This window comes from Dermacentor albipictus, chromosome 1 (genome assembly GCF_038994185.2).
Source record: "Dermacentor albipictus isolate Rhodes 1998 colony chromosome 1, USDA_Dalb.pri_finalv2, whole genome shotgun sequence".
Lineage (NCBI taxonomy): Eukaryota > Metazoa > Arthropoda > Arachnida > Ixodida > Ixodidae > Dermacentor > Dermacentor albipictus.
The window spans coordinates 113971783-113990636 of NC_091821.1; the positions used below are offsets into that span (position 1 = coordinate 113971783).

At 46.0% G+C, this 18854-nt stretch overlaps 1 protein-coding gene across 3 annotated transcripts in view; it reads right to left on the reverse strand.

Moving 5' to 3' along the window:
- The window catches only part of LOC139049454 (tachykinin-like peptides receptor 99D), an 880050-nt gene that overhangs the window by 689460 nt on the left and 171736 nt on the right, over positions 1-18854 (reverse strand). For all 3 annotated transcript variants that reach the window (XM_070524895.1, XM_070524903.1, XM_070524896.1), the window contains exon 2: positions 11645-11710. The gene's annotated coding sequence lies outside the window, so the exon portion shown is untranslated. The remainder of the gene's footprint in view (positions 1-11644; positions 11711-18854) is intronic.

Below are 18854 nucleotides of genomic sequence, written 5' to 3' on the forward strand. Positions count from 1 at the left end.
TGTCCTGGAGGGGGGGGGGTCGACTTTCTTGTGTCTGTTGTTTTGCGCTAAATAAAGTAATTATGGATACCTATTAAATACTTATTTTTGCTCCGTCACGTCTCACTAGAAGCGACACGTATTCTTTATAATTCATTGCAATATCTCTCTGTATGTCACTGTATACAGGGTACTGACCAAACGCTTCCAAAGATCATTAAAGATTGCCTGCGTCAGATAGCACAATTCTAGTTCATGCGCTGGTCTACTGCAAGAAGCGGACATTACTTGCAAAAAAAATCAAAATGCATAATCGCGTAGTTAACCAAAAATATACTAATGAAGTGTTTAACTAATCATCTTATCAAATATTGCAATTTACAAAGTCTAGCGGGTTCTGACACTGCAAGTCATATCCACGTGGAGATAATTGTGTGGATGGCACCATTTTCGAGATATACGCCATCAAACTTGTTGTAAATGTGCGCTGCCGTTCCTCTTACTTTCTCAAGAAAATGATGTTTTATGCAATGAAGCACGAAAGCACTTGGAACGCCAATGCATGTATCCGCAAAGTTCGGCAATTAATTTCTCTGAACTGGTGTCAGTGTGAGAATTCCTTCAAAGTGGATCCGCCTTGCGAACTTCCCGGCTAGATTGCGATATGTGCCATAAGCTAAAAAATTAAGAAATAAATTAGTGATTCTTATAATTAGACAGTTATGCATTTTAATATTTTGTACAAGTAATGTCCGCCTCTTCGAATAGAACAGCTCGTGGACTAGAATGGCGCTATCCGCCACAGGCAAATTTAAAAGCGCACCCTACGGAATATGTTATCTATGACTCGTGTAATGCCATCTGTTTGTTTGCCAACTGTTATCTCATTTCTCTGGAAATACTGTCACGTAGTTTTCTGCTTTTATTTCGTTCGCTAGGTCGTGATGAGTGATTTCACTCTTGTTGAATGTCTTACAATTTTTCCCATTGCCGATGTTGGGGGGTCCTGTCGCGCAAGCCTCTCTCTGGCTTTGACTGGCCCCATGTTTCAATGCACAAACTCAAGATGGTAATAAAAATTATTATTATTATTATTATTATTATTATTATTATTATTATTATTATTATTATTATTATTATTATTATTATTCGACAAGGACCGAGAGGTATGCAATGGTCAGAGGTATACAACACCTGCCGGTTCTTCAGGAAGTAAGGGACAAAAAGATAAGTTGAAGGCATGAAGAATGGAACTAAAGAGGACAATGACATGTCACAAAGGACTAAACTCAAGCAACGACAAAGAATATACACCGGAGGTTTAAACCAGCACTTTCAAATTTTTTTTTAATTTGCCTGTGGCGGATAGCGCCATTCTAGTCCATGAACTGTTCTACTCGAAGAGGCGGACATTGCTTGTAAAAAAAATATAATATGCATAATGGTATAAATAATAGGAATCACTAATTAAGTTTCTTAATTAATTACCTTATGACACATATCCCTATTTGCAAAGTCTAGCCGGGAAGTTCGCCAGTCGGATCTACTTAGAATGAATTCTCGCGCTGACACCAGTTCAGAGATATTAATTGCCGAACTTTTCAGATACATGCATTGGCGTTCCAGCTACCTTCGTGCTTCAACGCATAAAGCATCGTTTTCTTGAGAAAGTAAGTGGAACGCCAGCGCATTTTTACGGAAAGTTTGATGGCGTATATATCGTAAATGGTGCCATCCACACAATTATATTCAAGTGGATATGGCTTGCAGTGTCAGAACCCGCTAGAATTTGTACATTGCAATATTTGCCGTAATGTAATTAGCTTGAAACTTAATTAGTGATTTCTCGTTAATTAGCCGATTATGCATTTCAATTTACTGTGCAAGCAATTGATGTCCGCCTCTTGGAGTAGAGCAGCTCATGGACTAGAATTGTGCTATCTGGCACAGGGAATCTTTAAAGACCTTTGGAAGTGTTCGCTCAATACCCTGTATACAGTGACAAACAGGGATATTGCAATGAATAATAAAGAACTAAAAAAATAAATAATAATAAAGAATACGAGTAACTTCTAGCGAGATGTGACGGAGCAACAATAAGTATTTACTAGATATATTTTGCGGGAAGAAAAGTAATTGTCTAATTAAAGAAGTGTATAGTATACTTCCTTTCAAGAAATAAGTAATGAAGAGCATTGCTTTAAGTAAATGGGCAGACAATTCCAAAAGAGTATGCAAGAGAAGCAGGCTGTCTGTCTGCCATGATTACATCGAACTAAAGGTAAAAGGAAATAAGGTATAACGCAAATCTAGTGCAGCTGTTAAAGTGAACGCATCGGCTAGTTGGTTATTTATATTCAGGCGGGAACAGCACTAAGGACTCGGACAAAGATGGAGGCACGTGGGAAACGACACATTGAGCTGCTGACAAGTGATTTATGATTGCGACAGAGAAACATTTAGATGCGCTGGGACGCATTTTCAAAGGCAGAAAAGCGTGAAAATCGTAAAAGAGAGAGCGGCAAGAATTGGTCACACGTACTCAATGGTGTCGCAACCTGTTCTTTTCTATGTATGCCTTCACCTTTTACCGTGCCCTACGTTGTTTAGGCCTGAATAAGAAACTAGTCTGGTTATTGTTAAAAAGCTAAACTCTTCCTAATATCTTACATGTCATTGCGTTAACATCTGATTTATAGAATGTGATGGCAGGAGCAAATTGGTCCATTCGGGCAGTTATTCATTTTGGGGTAATATCGAAGCAGATGAGAATTGCGCGGCTACAAAATGCACTGAATGTGTGAATTATGGTCGCTTTATTTTGTGCCTGCCGTAATGGCAGTACACGTGCGTAGGTAAACGCTGCACCACGTTACAGTGCAGTAAGTGCCTCTGAATAAGCGCAAGATATAACGCCAGGTAATTTCGAAATATTGAAATAATGTGATGCCCTGAGCAGTATTCTCACTTCATGAGCTGTTTTACGCAGCAACCTGGAGATATGAATATTGTACTTTGCATGAATATAATGTGCACGCGACCCCACGAACACTGGCCAATTACATAGATTTATATGTATGGGCGACGGCCGAGGTGCGGGCAAAGCTTTTATAACCACAATAGAATATTATAAGTCATATCGAAGGGAGTTATCAGAATTATAAGAGTTAGAAGTATAAGAGTTATAAGAATTTCGAAGGGAGTTGCACCGGTTCCATACTAATACGTTATTGAGGTCATTGTTTAGCTTTGGTGTAAAAGAAGCACGAAGGATATCGTAATGTCATCAGCGTAAAAGAGAGGTTCAGAATTAATTAAGTACTTTTGATTCTTACTGAAATAACAAGTAACATAGGACCGAGAATTGACCCTTTGGGTAAACTTTTCTGAATTAGTAAAAAATTTAATAGACCTGGATTAATATAAATACCTCGCTGCCTACTAGATCGAAGGAGTTTAATTAGAGTTAATGCAAGCCCAAGAGCAGTGATGCAAATAAGTTTATCAAACAAAATGCTATGATGTCGCACGCTTTGATTAGGTCGTTAATAAAGCACCAGCAAATTGCCTCTGTCGGCGGCATGCCTAACTTTGTTAGAAGAGAAAAGTAGAGCCAAATCATTAGAGCAGGCGGCTTGATCCCGGATTAAGTGACAATATATTAAATTTCATAAATACTTACTTAATGGCTTTTCAGTGCATCTTTATTACTTTACTGAAGAAAGGGCATATTGAAATTGGTCGACAATTATTAGCGCACGTTTTGTCACCTTTTTAGTGTATCGGGTTATTTTTTGCCTTCTTTAGTTGTGCTAGAAATGTTCCTGTCCTGAATGCAAGATTGATGATATGTCAGAAAGTAATAAAAATAAAATGAGCTATTATTTTTACGTTAGCGAAATTAATTTCGTCAGCATCTGCACTGGTTACCTTTAAATGAGCCGCGATAAAATTTTATTCGAGCCTAAAGTAAAAAGTGATACGGGTTTGAACAACGCCTCAAGGGTGACTGCATGTCTAGCAATAAGACTGCAGAAAAACTCATGGATTGCATTCGTGATATCTAAAGAACTAGTAAATACAAAGCCAGAATAATTTTTTTCACTAGTTCACCTCACCATTCTTTATATTCAAAAGAGAATAGTTCCTTGAACTCATAACCAGCTTTACTGACTTACGATTCATGGTAGTAGTGAAGTTGCTACGCGTGTTAGAGTAGATTAGATTCTGAGGTTTTACGCGCCGAATGTGCTTATTTCTTTAATTATGGGGTTTTACGTGCCAAAACCACTTTCTGATTATGAGGCACGCCGTAGTGGAGGGCTCCGGAAATTGCGACCACCTGGGGTTCTTTAACGTGCACCTAAATCTAAGTACACGGGTGTTTTCGCATTTCCCCCGAATCTGCTTATGAGGCACGCCGTTAGAGTGGGGGACTCCGGATTAATTTTCACCACCTGAGGTTCCTTAACAAATGCGCGGAACGCAGGCGACCGCGCTCCAAGGCGGACGGTGACGTACTCGTATCGCTGCGCCTACGTACTCGTGTCCGCAGTGTGACGTCAATCATCGAGACACGTGACTTCGATCATTATTCAACGAAACATCTGTTATTTGTGTGGTCTGTTGCTTGAATTTACGAATTGAAGTTTAGAGAAATGATAAAACACACAAACCGAATGTCTGCGTGTTTTTTGTTTTACTTGGCACCAAACCAGGAGAGATGTACTTTCGCTTCATCCGCTTGTTCCCACGGTCGTGCAGTCACGTGCGCGTGACTACCGTGTTCCAGCGCGTGATCATGCTCGGCGATCCCTTTGTGTCTGCCTCAGTATTCGTGTAGCACTGAATTATACCGTTAGTCATGTGTCCTTGCGCACAGCTCGCAAAATCGTGCGCTGCGCGAAACGAGAGAATTGAGTGTTTTAGTTTGGCGTTTTTACGCTCCGCTCAGCAGCTGAGCGGAGCGGAAGCGCGAATGCGCATGCGCCCTCCACTCAGCCGCAAGCAGGCTACCGGAGCTGCCCGTGCGGAGCGTGCTGTGCAGCGCGTTGGCTAGCGCTGACGTCAGAAAGGATTGGATTGGACGGAGAAGCACGCCCGCTGGCTATCACGTGGCGTTCTCCAAGACGGCGCTTGAATTACCCTGACTTTGGCCAGAGGGCGTTTCAACTACAGCAGGTCCGCTCCGCTACGCTAAACGCATAACTAAATCGGGAAAATCGCCTGCCCCTCCACTGTGGCTTAGCGGGGCAATTCGGAGCGGAGCGCGTACCGTAAAAACGCTCAACTAAAACACTCTAATCACAACACCTCGCGCGCGACGCCGTCAGCAAAAGTGCACAGCGCGGAAAAAAAGAAAGAAAACAAGCCAGGAGAAAAAAAAGAAAAAACATGGAGGCGGGGCCCGTGACGTACGCTTCACGCGATCCTCGAGGTCCGGTATGGGAGAACGCAGGGAAAGAACTTCGCTTGCGGAGGCTTGACGGGGCAAGTGGAGAGAGCGTCTATGTTCGCGATGAAGCTCGCATTCTGAAATCATGGGTTCGCGACACTGAAATATTTACATCTCTGCTATTAATGAGCCGATTTGAAAAATTTTTGCGGCAGAACGCTCCCTAAAGAACACGTAACAACTTCCAGCGTATAACAAAAATTTGTTATGCGCCCTGTGAGGGATCCTTTAAGTACCGTTTTTAAGAGTCGCAATCTTTACCACATCGTACTGAAAACGGAAGAACTATCAATAATGATCTGTAATGATCGTTTGCAGGTTATGGGAAATGAAACTAGAAAATACGTCATCAGTAAAGGTGCTATAGAATCCAGGAAGTACAACAAAATAGGAAGAGTATGAAGCGTAATTCACAACTGAAAACAACATACTGTCAACATGAGTGTCGCCAAGAATATTTATGATAATATGACCCATAATTACGACATTCTTATTTTTATTTGTCTTAGCAGTAAGAAGTGCGTTGAGCTAACTACATATGTCTGGAGTTGACGATGATGGCAAAAGGTAAATACAACAAAGAATAATGATTTCCGCCCTTCAAGCAATAAGGACTCGCAGTTATTCACACGAACAGCAGGACCGTTCCCAAGCTTATACTTCTGAGCCTATACTGAGCGTATACTAATACATAAGCCTTGCGTCAGACGTCAGCCTCTCTATCAAGCACTGCGTCAGAAACTATACGTATGGTATTGCTGGATTTAACTTTACAAGTTGAGATTCCTCCAACGGTGAGCTATATTCTTACGAAACCGCAGTGCGTCGACTAAATTTGGGCAGTATGCACACAACGTTTTTGTGTTTCTGTGCCAAAACGCCAGAGCCGAGTGCGGAAAATGAGAAAAAGCTTGAACATTTTCTGGCGCAGTATAATTATCGCGGTCTTACAGAAAGAAAAGCAGAAAATTGCACTTTCTAGGCGAAATGCTGCTATCACTAAGAAAAAAGCATTGCTCTAGTTCAAGACGCAAGGTCTACAATACAATGTATGCACTAGGTTACGTCACAAGCTATGCTCCCAGTACTTTCCCAATTAGAACTACACGCGAACTGGAAGAAACTGCACTGGAACTGATTTTGAGATTATGTTTCACAGCCTTTCATTACTTGCTGTGTAAATTGCGTGTGTTGTGACAAGCGATGGGTTAATTTGAACTGTCTCTGAAATGTGCATTAGTGCGTTCATTGTTCAGTTTTCATTTTATTTGAACAAGCTGTCTCGCTAGTATGTTTGCTTGGGCCAGCCAACTTTGTGTTGATTGGCTAGGCGAGAAACGGTCATCATCATCATCATCATCATCATCATCAGCCTGGTTACGCCCACTGCAGGGAAAAGGCCTCTCCCATACTTCTCCAACAACCCCGGTCATGTACTAATTGTGGCCATGCCGTCCCTGCAAACTTCTCAATCTCATCCGCCCACCTAACTTTATGCCGCCCCCTGCTGCGCTTCCCTTCCTTTGGGATTCAGTCCGTAACCCTTAATGACCATCGGTTATCCTCCCTCCTCATTACATGTCCTGCCCATGCCCATTTCTTTTTCTTGATTTCAACTAAGATGTCATTAACTCGCGTTTTTTCCCTCACCCAATCTGCTCTTTTCTTATCCCTTAACGTTACACCTATCATTCTTCTTTCCATAGCTCGTTGCGTCGTCCTCAATTTGAGTAGAACCCTTTTCGTAAGCCTCCACGTTTCTGCCCCGTGGGTGAGTACTGGTAAGACACAGCTATTATATACTTTTCTCTTGAGGGATAATGGCAACCTGCTGTTCATGATCTGAGAATGCCTGCCAAACGCACCCCAGCCCATTCTTATTCTTCTGATTATTTCCGTCTCATGATCCGGATCCGCCGTCACTACCTGCCCTAAGTAGATGTATTCCCTTACGACTTCCAGTGCCTCACTGCCTATTGTAAATTGCTGTTCTCGTCCGAGACTGTTAAACATTACTTTAGTTTTCTGCAGATTAATTTTTAGACCCACTCTTCTGCTTTGCCTCTCCAGGTCAGTGAGCATGCATTGCAATTGGTCCCCTGAGTTACTAAGCAAGGCAATATCATCAGCGTATCGCAAGTTACTAATGTACTCTCCGTTACCTTTTATCCCCAATTCTTCCCAATCCAGGTCTCTGAATACCTCCTGTAAACACGCTTAGCATTGGAGAGATTGTATCTCCCTGCCTGACGCCTTTCTTTATTGGGATTTTGTTGCTTGCTTTATGGAGGACTACGGTGGCTGTGGAGCCGCTATGGATATCTTTCAGTATTTTTACATATGGCTCGTTTACACCCTGATTCCGTAATGCCTCCATGACTGCTGAGGTTTCGACAGAATCAAGCGCTTTTTCGTAATCAATGAAAGCTATATATAAGGGTTGGTTATATTCCGCACATTTCTCTATCACCTGATTGATAGCGTGAATATGATCTATTGTTGAGTAGCATTTACGGAATCCTGCCTGGTCCTTTGCTTGACAGAAGTCTAAGGTGTTCCTGATTCTATTTGCGATTACCTTAGTAAATACTTTGTAGGCAACGGGCAACTCCTCAGCCACTTTAACTATCTCATCCATATTAGTAATGATATTGCCGGCTTTGTCTCTTAACGCATACATCTGATGCTTGCCAATTCCTAGTTTATTCTTCACTGTTTTTAGCCTTCCTCCGATCCTGAGAGCATGTTCAATTCTATCCATATTATACTTACTTATGTCAGCTGTCTTACGCTTGTTAACTTCGAAAGTTCTGCCAGTTCTATTCTAGCTGTAGGGTTAGAGGCTTTCATACATTGGCGTTTCTTGATCAGATCTTTCGTCTCCTGTGATAGTTTACTGGTATCCTTCCTAACGGAGTTACCACCGACTTCCATTGCACACTCCTTAATGATGCCCACAAGATTGTCGTTCATTGCTTCAACACTAAGGTCCTCTTCCTGAGTTAAAGCCGTCTACCTGTTCTGTACGTAGCTTGATCTGGAATTCCTCTATTTTCCCTCTAACCGCTAACTCATTGATCGGCTTCTTATGTGCCAGTTTCTTCCGTTCCCTTCTCAGGTCTAGGCTAGTTCGAGTTCTTACCATCCTGTGGTCACTGCAGCGCACCTTGCCGAGCACGTCCACATCTTGTATGATGCCAGGGTTAGCACAGAGTATGAAGTCTATTTCATTTCTAGTCTCGCCGTTCGGGCTCCTCCACGTCCGCTTTCGGCTATCCCGCTTGCGGAAGAAGGTATTCATTATCCTCATATTATTCTGTTCCGCAAACTCTACTAATAACTCTCCCCTGCTATTCCTAGTGCCTATGCCATATTCCCCCACTGCTTTGTCTCCAGCCTGCTTCTTGCCTACCTTGGCATTCAAGTCGCCCATTAGTATAGTGTATTTGGTTTTCACTCTACCCATCGCCGATTCCACGTCTTCATAGAAGCTTTCGACGTCCTGGTCATCATGACTGGATGTAGGGGCGTAGACCTGTACAACCTTCATTTTGTACCTCTTATTAAGTTTCACAACAAGACCTGCATTAATATAGCATTCTATAGCATTAACGAGAGGGTGGCAGGTCTTGTTGAGAAACAGCAGCCGACATTATCATTACGTCAACCTCACCTACATATTCTCGGTCTTTCCTATCAATAAATTCTATTCATTCATTCTCCTACACATGCCAAAAAATTCACTCAAGGTCAAGGTAAAATTTCATAAAAGATGGAGTCCAATTTGTCATCGACTACAATTAAGAATGTGTATCACGTCGGAATTTATTGGTACCTGATTGAGTGATAATAAGGCTATTGAAGCATTCAGTAAAGTTTCCGCTGGGCTTTCTGCAACAACTAATCGTTGTATTGAAGCCAGCCCTTGTGCCAGCAGCGCATCCTTCCTATGTTGCTGCTCTCTGTCTTGAATTTTTTCCCGGTATGTTTGACGTGCGCAGGATAGTCAATATATGGTGCGAAAAGAAAACCGAGGAAGCTTGGCAGCGCTTCTTGCTTACAGTAAAGTCGGAGAGGATTCCTCGTGTTTCACGTTTTCATAGCCTAGAGCCATGTTAAGCAGGCCTACGTGCCCTCGAAAACTGTAACCACAACCGACCAGACGGCCGAAGTGGACGCGCATTTGTCGGGTCGCCTTCCGGTCTGACACCTGTCTTGTTTCGGGTAGGCGACGGCGGATACGCGCCACCGGTGCCTGGCGAGTCGATTAGCTCCCAGGGAGTTGTGGGACGTCAAGTCCCCCCCCCCCCCCTCAAGTGGGGTACGTCGCAGCTTTCTATCCCAGCGCTCGGCGCACGCGCCCGGCACTGCAGTGGCACGAGAGTCCGAAATTAATCGCCGAAAATAGTCAGTTTGGAACGCGGGCTCCAGGGAAAGCGGCACTAAATCAGTTTATACTGATAGAGCACTGTTTGATAGCTGTATTGCCGTTATTATCGCAATAATAGGTTGAATATTGGAGGAAATAATGAAGGTAATAGTGGCTTTTTTTAAAACTTAAAAAAATTAAATTATGGGGTTTTACGTGCCAAAACCACTTTCTGATTATGAGGCACGCCGTAGTGGAGGACTCCGGAAATTTAGGCCACCTGGGGTTCTTTAACGTGCACCTAAATCTAAGTACACGGGTGTTTTCGCATCTCGCCCCCATTGAAATGCGGCCGCCGTGGCCGGGATACGATCCCGCGACCTCGTGCTCAGCAGCCTAACACCATAGCCACTGAGCAACCAGGGCGGGTTTTTTAAAACTTCCGCACTGAAAACAACCCCGGTGCGTCAGGATGGCGTCATGGACGTCAAACTATGTTTTTTTTTTTGTATTTGCAACACGTTGATCGAGTGGAAGTTCTAGAAGTTTGTCACGTTCAATTCTTGGCTCCTTCGGGACAGAGCGTAGTCAATTTTTACTGATAAATTATTAACTAAGACGTGGCAGAGACGCGGTCAAATTTCCCGATGTCATGCAGAGCTCATGCGGAACCTTACACATAGCGTCGCCAGCCGTCTTTCCTTTTTTGCGTATTTTTTGTCTTACCACGTGTCTCAGTCATTGGGGTAGAAGTGGCGTTTCTGGCTTATAGAATAGTAATTTAGTAACACAGGCCAATATCATTTTTTCCTCTCTCTTTTAGTGTCCCTTTAATACAGAAGGCGATCATCTCCAGTGTTTCCGATCTCATTCGAATCGATCAACCAGCCTCAAATGATTGGAATGTCAGGTGCCTAAATGAAGCAATCTCTTCGTGGAAAGTATTTGTCGCTATCTGCGTTTGTCATGTTTGCTGTGGCGTCTCCAATTAATGAAAGCGGTACGCTGTTCAGTGCCATACGAAGGACTGCCCACTTCTGAGAAATCCGCTCTTCGTCAAACTTCAACGCAAATATATTGCTCGATGGCGCTTAGTACGAGCAGAAGCAACAGGCGCCAAAAGTTGCCGTTTGATGCGTGGAGCGGTGACTTGAACCCGAGGCTTTTCTTGGTAAAAATACCATTCTTGACATTTTAGCAAGTAACTATAGTCTTCGCGAACATCGCCTAACCTTTCTGTTGAGTTTTCCATTTTGTGGCTCTCACCCTCTTTTGCTCTTTGTATTCCTCCTTTCCCTTACCCCTAGTGTAGGGTAGCAAACCGGGCGCTCGCCTGGTTGGCCTCCATGCCTTTCCTCTCCTTGCTCTCTCTCTCTTTCCTTTCCTTTTTAACCCACGTCAAGGTGGAAAGGTGACCAGTGCTTTACGCTGAAACCAGACACATTATCCACAAGGACACGCTACGATTTCTACATGACGTTAGCATGAAAATAAATCGGGGATAACTTCAGTATTAGTCCAGTGATCGTCCCTCAGTATTCATTATATTTGTACCGTGGGTTTCTGCGACGACTGTCTCACATTATTAAAGATATGTAGTTGTCGACAAGTGATAATTATTACTTACCAGGATTCGAATTGAATTGGGGACATTAAATTCCCAAACTGCACTTTAGGTTACGAGGGACATTGTAGTAGAGGGCTCCCGCAATAATTTTGACCTCACAGGTTTCACCCCATCAATATAAGGCCGTTTTCTCTGACTGGTAATCAAACCTGCAACCTTGTGCTTAGCAAGAGAATGTCAAGGTATAAGCTTAAGTATATTTAAAATCACTTACATTTGGATGATTCAAAGAAGACGTCCGGGATGGAAGGAGCCTTTCAAACGAGGCATTCGCACAAACCTAAAGAAAAAGAAAAAGAAACAAACAACCCTCATGTATACATATAGCATTTCATTATGTGGAAACAGCGGCACTTTTGTCAGTGCAGTGTCATTGTCAAATGAAGCAGCATCCTTTGTGAACAGAACATTGCGTGGTGAATAAAGCTTGGCGCTGGCTCATAAGTTGCCTTATAATAGTGACAGCATATAACTTAATCCAGCGAGCAGGGGGAAAGGAAGTGTTTGGCGGCCGGGCATCGAAGTAATGGGTAAAGGGTCACGTGACCGTCAGGGAGCTGCCTGTTCTCCAGTGGCAATTATGTCAAAATATCGACCCGCCGTGGTAGCTTACTGGCAGGTTGCGCTGCTAAGCTCGAGGTCACAGGTTCGATGCCGGGCGAGGCGACGGCAGATCAACGGGGGTGAATTGGAAAATGCTCGTGTACTTAGATTTAAGTGCACGGTAGAAAACCTCAGGTGGCCAAGATTTATCCGAAGTCTCGCTACGATGTGCCTCATAATCACATCGTGGTTCCGGCACGTAACTCCAGAATTTAATTTTTTGGCCGAAATTGTAATGTCTCTCCCCATCGCTGCTGCGAACCAATTGTATCTGCATGCCTGTACAGTACCCATTATTGCAACATTGCCGAACAAATCTAATATACGAGTAAGATCTACTGACGAAGTGTTATCGGTGATGTTCTTCCCTACGCTGCATTTAACAGTTCAGCGCATTAGCAATTCAGTTATAAGTAACTGAAAAATCAGTCATTCAAAACAAAAGTGAAACTAAGCGCAGTTCGTGCCGCAAACATGAATCAGAAGGAGTGGCGGTGGGCCAGCGCCATTCGCTCCGATCAACCATGAGCAACACGCAGGTCTGGACGACGCGATCCCTCTGTTGCACAATTCCCGTGTTCAAGGGCACCCGGTACGCTAGTTTCGGGCGCGCGACGTGACTCGACACATTGTCTTGCTTACACAATAAGCTGCATCGCAGACTGAAAACATTTATCAATTTATAGACATCCCGCAGTCAGTGACGTGTTTGAATGGGAATTCACGTAAATAACAAGAGGAGCGGCTTCCAGGTGAACTGCGAAATAAAAACACTTGAACATCATTCCGAGCACAGAGCAACCGAGAGCGAAAGCCGGACGGCTGAAGCAAACTGTTCAAACTGCAAGGGCGCAGAAACATATCCGCAGCAATGTGCGACGAGCGAACATTCGAGTCAAAAGTTCTTGGCATGAATGAAAACCATTGTCCTTGAACAGATTGTGCACGCTTGCTTAAGGGTCGAGGCCTTCGATAAATCACCGCTCTAAATGGGCACGCTGCTGTCGGGCGCCAGCGACTTAGGAGGCAAGCTTGTAACGTCGGGCCGCGGAGAAGAAACAGCCGCGTGCGCGCCACTCGCTTTCTTTCTTTCTTCCCGGGGGATCGGCGGGACGCGCCGCAGCGTGTACAGCGCGCGGGCGGCGGAGAGAATGTTCGCAGAGTGCAGCGAGGCGAACCGGCAGCGGGCCTGTCCCGGGTAGATGGAGGCAGCGGGTTCGTCTCTGATCAAGCGAGCGAGAACCACCGGTGGAGGCCTCAAGCCACCAGCGGCAGCGATTTGTACCAGCCGCCGTTGGGGTGGTGCACAACGTGCCGGCAAATCGCCGCGGCATCGGGCTCCGACCGAGTCGATTATGAAGCAAACAGTTGTGTGGGGCTCGCGAGACCTCATTGTCGGCGACCATTCGAAGCCCGCCAGGCCAGTCGAGAGAGCAACCGGAAGGAAGGCCGAATCAGTGGCGCGCTGTCCCTCCGTGGAGGAACGGCTTCCGCTGCCCCCTACGTCACCGTGTATGTCTTAGCACCCCCCCTCCCTCCGGTCTGGGCTGGCTTGGGACTATAGGAAGCGGACCTTTCATTCTGCAGCCCCCCTTTCCCCGTATCCCATCTACGCACAGCGCTAACGAGCTTTTCGTGGCCCTGTTGCACTTGGCGAGTGGGCACAGGGTAAATGGTCGTTTAGTTTCCGGCTGTGCAACAGAGCCGGTCAACCCCAGTCCTTCGTGTTCCCTATACTTCGTGAGATTATGTCCTCCAAGGCACACTTATAAGCCTACCAATCTTGGCAGATGGCGCTCGGAACTGTTTCCTACTCCCTGTTTGAGAAAGTGAACATACTGCTTTTATGAGCTGTTGAGCTCTCCTTCAGCTATAGGCAGGCAGCTGCACGTGCGCGTAACTCAATCGGTGTCTTTATTTTTTGAAAGACCTACATTTTACAAAAAATGCAGCAATACTTTACGCATGCAGTAATGTCTCTACATAAATCACTATGGAGTGGGAGAGTAGCCTCAGCAAATTAGTGAAACGTTTAGCACTTCGTGATTGCCCAATTGTGCATGCCCAAAAAGGCAATACATAGACTGTAACGTGAAGCGCTGGCATCCGTTTCCGACATCCACGGTTACATAGAATTAATACTGACATCCACTTAAAATTAGAGGGCCTCCGCAACTTTTCAGTGACGCTGCCGTCGTTTCCACACCCAAGGTTACTGGGCATTGCCATAAATCTGTGAAATACCCTACACAATATTCACACTGTAAAATAAGGTATGTCTTGGGAAGAAAGTTTAACGATGTCATGAGAGGTTGGCCTAGACACGGACCTAGCATGCTCCTGCAGGCGAGATGGTGAGTTATGAAAGAAAGGGAGAGATTGTTCAATTCGATCACAGAACTCAGAAATAGTGAAACTTATCCAGGCTTGAGATAAAAATGTCATGGTATCTCTTTTCACTAGATACTAGGTGATTGTGTTATCATTGGAAGTGATGACACAGTAAGGCAGCTTGGACGTCAAACCAAGAAGACCGCTTTGTCCCTATTGCTCTTTTAAGGACAGATGCTGCGAGACAACTTCGCATTCTAGCACGCACAATAAAAGTTTTCACACACACACACACGCACATTCTCGTTAGTTGAAAGGAAGAGCGCACATTCAAGGTGCGCCAGACTGCACAGGCTGCCATTCGCTGCAACTCGGACTTCCGGCCGGACTACACCGACGCGAAGCGTCTCTTCTTTGTCGGTTGTGGATAGCAGTTGCCTTCACGAAAGCTTATTAAGCACTAATTGGAATGGCTGAAAGTCTTGCATGTGATGTCTGCGGCTGCGAGGGCAACATTGACGACCTATTGTGCCCCTGCCTTCAATTTTATGTCGAACGCATTCAGGAAACTTGATGATCGTCTCCTTAGTCAACAGACAATACTACAACATTGTCCCCACTGATCATCGGCTCAGTAGGCAGTGAAGACACTTTTGTGCTCTCTGAGAACGTATGGCTCGTGCGAGCGCCTCTGACTAAGTAGCGCAGTCCGTGCACGTGTCTGCCCCCGCCTGCTCTCTCCGTTCTTGCTATTTCCTTTCTCCGTTCCCAGCCTACCGGACTCTTGACGGATGACCATCGCTACCTTTATATATATATATATATATATATATATATATATATATATATATATATATATATATATATATTGTAAGCATTTATGCGGACTTCATCTTCATCTGTACAAAGCCATCATCAATCATCGGCTCGTGTTCGTTTTTGCGTCGGCGCCATTTTTCCTTCTTGGAATAAAGCGTCGTCTCAACCGTAGTATTTCAAGTGGTGGAGGTGCTTTAAGATCCCTTCGACCTCAATCCACTTCAAGATCTCTCCTGGAGCTACGTTCGGGACGCCGCTTACGCCAAGAGGCCGCCATGTCGCAAGACCAGACCGCAGCATCCACCATCTCGGTTCAAGTTCCAGCCACCCCCAATCCCAGCCCTGCCAACAACCGGTATCGCGACCCTGAAATCTTCTCTGGCCTTCCAGGTGAGGACGTTGAAGACTGGCTCGACAACTACGATCGTGTCAGCGAATACAACAACTGGAACGAGACATCGCGGTTAACCAACGTGCCATTTTACGTCTCTCAAGTAGCCAAGACATGGTTCCTGAATCATGAGAGAGACTTCCGTGATTGGTCGTCTTTCAGGGAGCAGCTACGGCGGATTTTCGGCACGCCCACGGTTCGTTCGGAAGTTGCGAAAAAGAGGCTGTCTGAGCGCGTCCAGCATTATGGCGAATCGTATACCTCGTACATTGAGGACATCCTCGCGCTCTGCCGCCGTGTCGACAGTGCCATGCCAGAACCTGATCGCGTGCGACACCTTCTTAAGGGTATCGGATCTACCGCCTTCAACGCACTCGCCGCTCAAAACCCTTCGACGGTGTCGGACGTCGTCTCCGTCTGTCAGCGCCTCGACGCCCTGCAGTCAATCCGCTTGCAACCGGACTTTTCCGACAACTCCCTGGCCAACAGTATTGAGCTCCGGTCTATCATTCGAGCCATAATTCGTGAGGAATTGCAAGCGCATGGCTCAACCCCTTGCAGCAGCTCTCACGTCCAACCTGCTTCTACGGACCTGCGCGGTATTATTAAGGAGGAATTGGCCTCCCTGCATAACGCCCAGCATACCAACGCTTCTCCTTGCCCACAACCGGCTTCTTACGCCCAGATTGCTGCAATGCCAGCCGCGCCGCCTCCAATTACACCATCTGCACCTGTTCACGATCACCTGGCACCCTTAGACACCCGAGCTCCAAACCCGCCTTACTACTCTGCCTGGCGTTCGTCGAGGCCTACCTGCTACTACTGCGGCTTTCGAGGACATATCTCCCGGTTTTGCCGACGCCGCCAGCAAGACGAACGTCGTGGTTACGCGGCCTTTGAACGCGATGAGCCACCTCCTCGCGTTTACCGCACTTATGACGATAATCCTCCCGTTCGCCGATCTCCATCTCCGGCCGACTTCTCCAACACCGCACTCAACACACGTGCCTCGAGACGCCGCTCCCCATCGCCGCTCCGACGTTCTGTTTCGCCACTTCGCCCTGTCTCCCAACTCCATGTCCAGCGACCGGAAAACTAACCAGTGCAGTTTTTGGAGGGAAAACTGCATCACCGCGAAGTGCTCCAAGTCCTCCTGAACGTCCTTCGAACATGTTATTGGTGTCTGTGGAGGGTGTGCCTTTGTTAGCTCTGATTGACACGGGAGCTACTATATCTGTTATGCGTGCCGACCTGTGCTCTCGTCTGCGGAAAGTGAAGACGCCTTATACTGGATCATCCCTGATTGGGGCTAATGGAGCCATAATTCGACCATCAGCCCAATGTACAGCACGCGTCTTCATTGATGGTATCTGTCATCACATTAAGTTCGCGATTTTATTCCCGTGCGCTCGTGAACTAATTTTGGGTTGGGACTTTCTCTCGTCAGCGTCCGCATTAATCTCTTGCCGTCAACGTGTAGTCCATATGAGCGAGACAGTTCATTGCGGCGGGAGTACCGATGAGCCACGACTGCGCTTTCTCACTGCTGCCGATTCTGTACTGCCTCCCGGCCACGAGCAAGTCATAAGTCTCTCTTCTACGGACATCACCAATGGTGACGTGTTCATCACTCCTTACGGTCGCTGTCTTGCCCGTGGGATTGTCTTCGCTTCCTGCATGGTGCGGTTCAAAGAAAGCTCTGCCTTAATCATCGCTTTAAATGCGACCTCTGAGACAATCCTCCTACCTCAAGGCTTTGCAGTGACTTGTTATGTGGATACCCAACCAGTCTCCCTGCTTCCTCTTGCCACCTCGCCAGCTCTTCCTCAACAGGACAAATCTGCTTCATCTGCCCTTACTTCCGTGATAAGCCCTGACCTTACTGCTGCTCAACATGAAGCGTTGCTAAAATTGCTTACGAAGCACCAGGCCTCCTTCGATATGGATACTTCGTCCCTCGGACAGACTTCCGTTGCCTTCCATCGTATCGACACCGATGGCCAGACTATTGTACGCCGTCGTCCCTACCGAGTCTCTTTGGCCGAACGCAAAATCATCGAGGAGAACGTCGCCGATATGCTGAAAAGAAACGTCATACGTCCCTCCGCCAGTGCTTGGTCATCACCCGTCGTTTTGGTGCAGAAGAAGGATGGATCGGTACGATTTTGTGTTGACTACCGTGCGCTAAACAAGATCACCCGTAAGGATGTATATCCGATGCCCCGTATCGATGACGCCCTTGATTCGTTGCAAGGCGCGCAATATTTCTCCAGCCTTGATCTTCGCTCCGGATATTGGCAAATCCCAATGCACGAAGCGGACAAAGAAAAGACCGCCTTTTCTACTCCGGATGGTCTTTATGAGTTTAATGTAATGCCTTTCGGTCTATGCAATGCTCCCGCCACATTTGAAAGAATGATCGACACGGTTCTTCGCGGCCTCAAGTGGAAAACTTGTCTATGTTACCTCGACGACATCGTCGTGTTTTCCTCGACTTTCACTGACCATCTGCAACGCTTAGATGAAGTGCTCACATGCCTTTCTAATGCCGGACTTCAACTAAACACGAGGAAGTGCCGTTTCGCTAGCACAACGATTAAAGTCCTGGGTCATCTCGTTAGCAAAGCCGGCATCCAGCCCGATCCGGATAAAATTTCCGCCGTGCTCAACTTTCCACGTCCACTTCGTGCAAAAGAACTGCGCAGCTTCATTGGACTCGCCTCATACTTTCGACGTTTTATCCGGAACTTTGCCAGCATTGCCTCGCCCCTCCACAAGCTCCTTGCTAGTTCCAGTTCCTTCGATTGGAACGATCAGTGTGAAGCCGCGTTCCAAGAACTCAAGCGCGCACTAACATCCCCACCTGTTCTTTGTCATTTTGATGACAAGGCGCCCACATTAGTGCATACTGACGCCAGCGGTCACGGAATTGGTGCCGTACTGCTGCAGCGCGACCACGAATTTTGCGAAAAGGTTGTTGCATATGCAAGCCGCACTCTCACTTCCGCGGAAAAGAAGTACTCGATAACCGAACAAGAGTGTTTGGCTGTTGTCTGGTCCATTCAGAAATTTCGTCCATACCTCCACGGTCGACATTTCACGGTTGTGACCGACCACCATGCCCTATGTTGGTTGTCGACGATCAAAAACTTGTCCGGGCGCCTTGGCCGCTGGATACTCCGATTGCAAGCATATGATTTCAATGTCATATATAAGTCCGGACGGAAGCACCAAGATGCCGATGCTCTTTCACGATGCCCATTACCACCATCATCGGGGC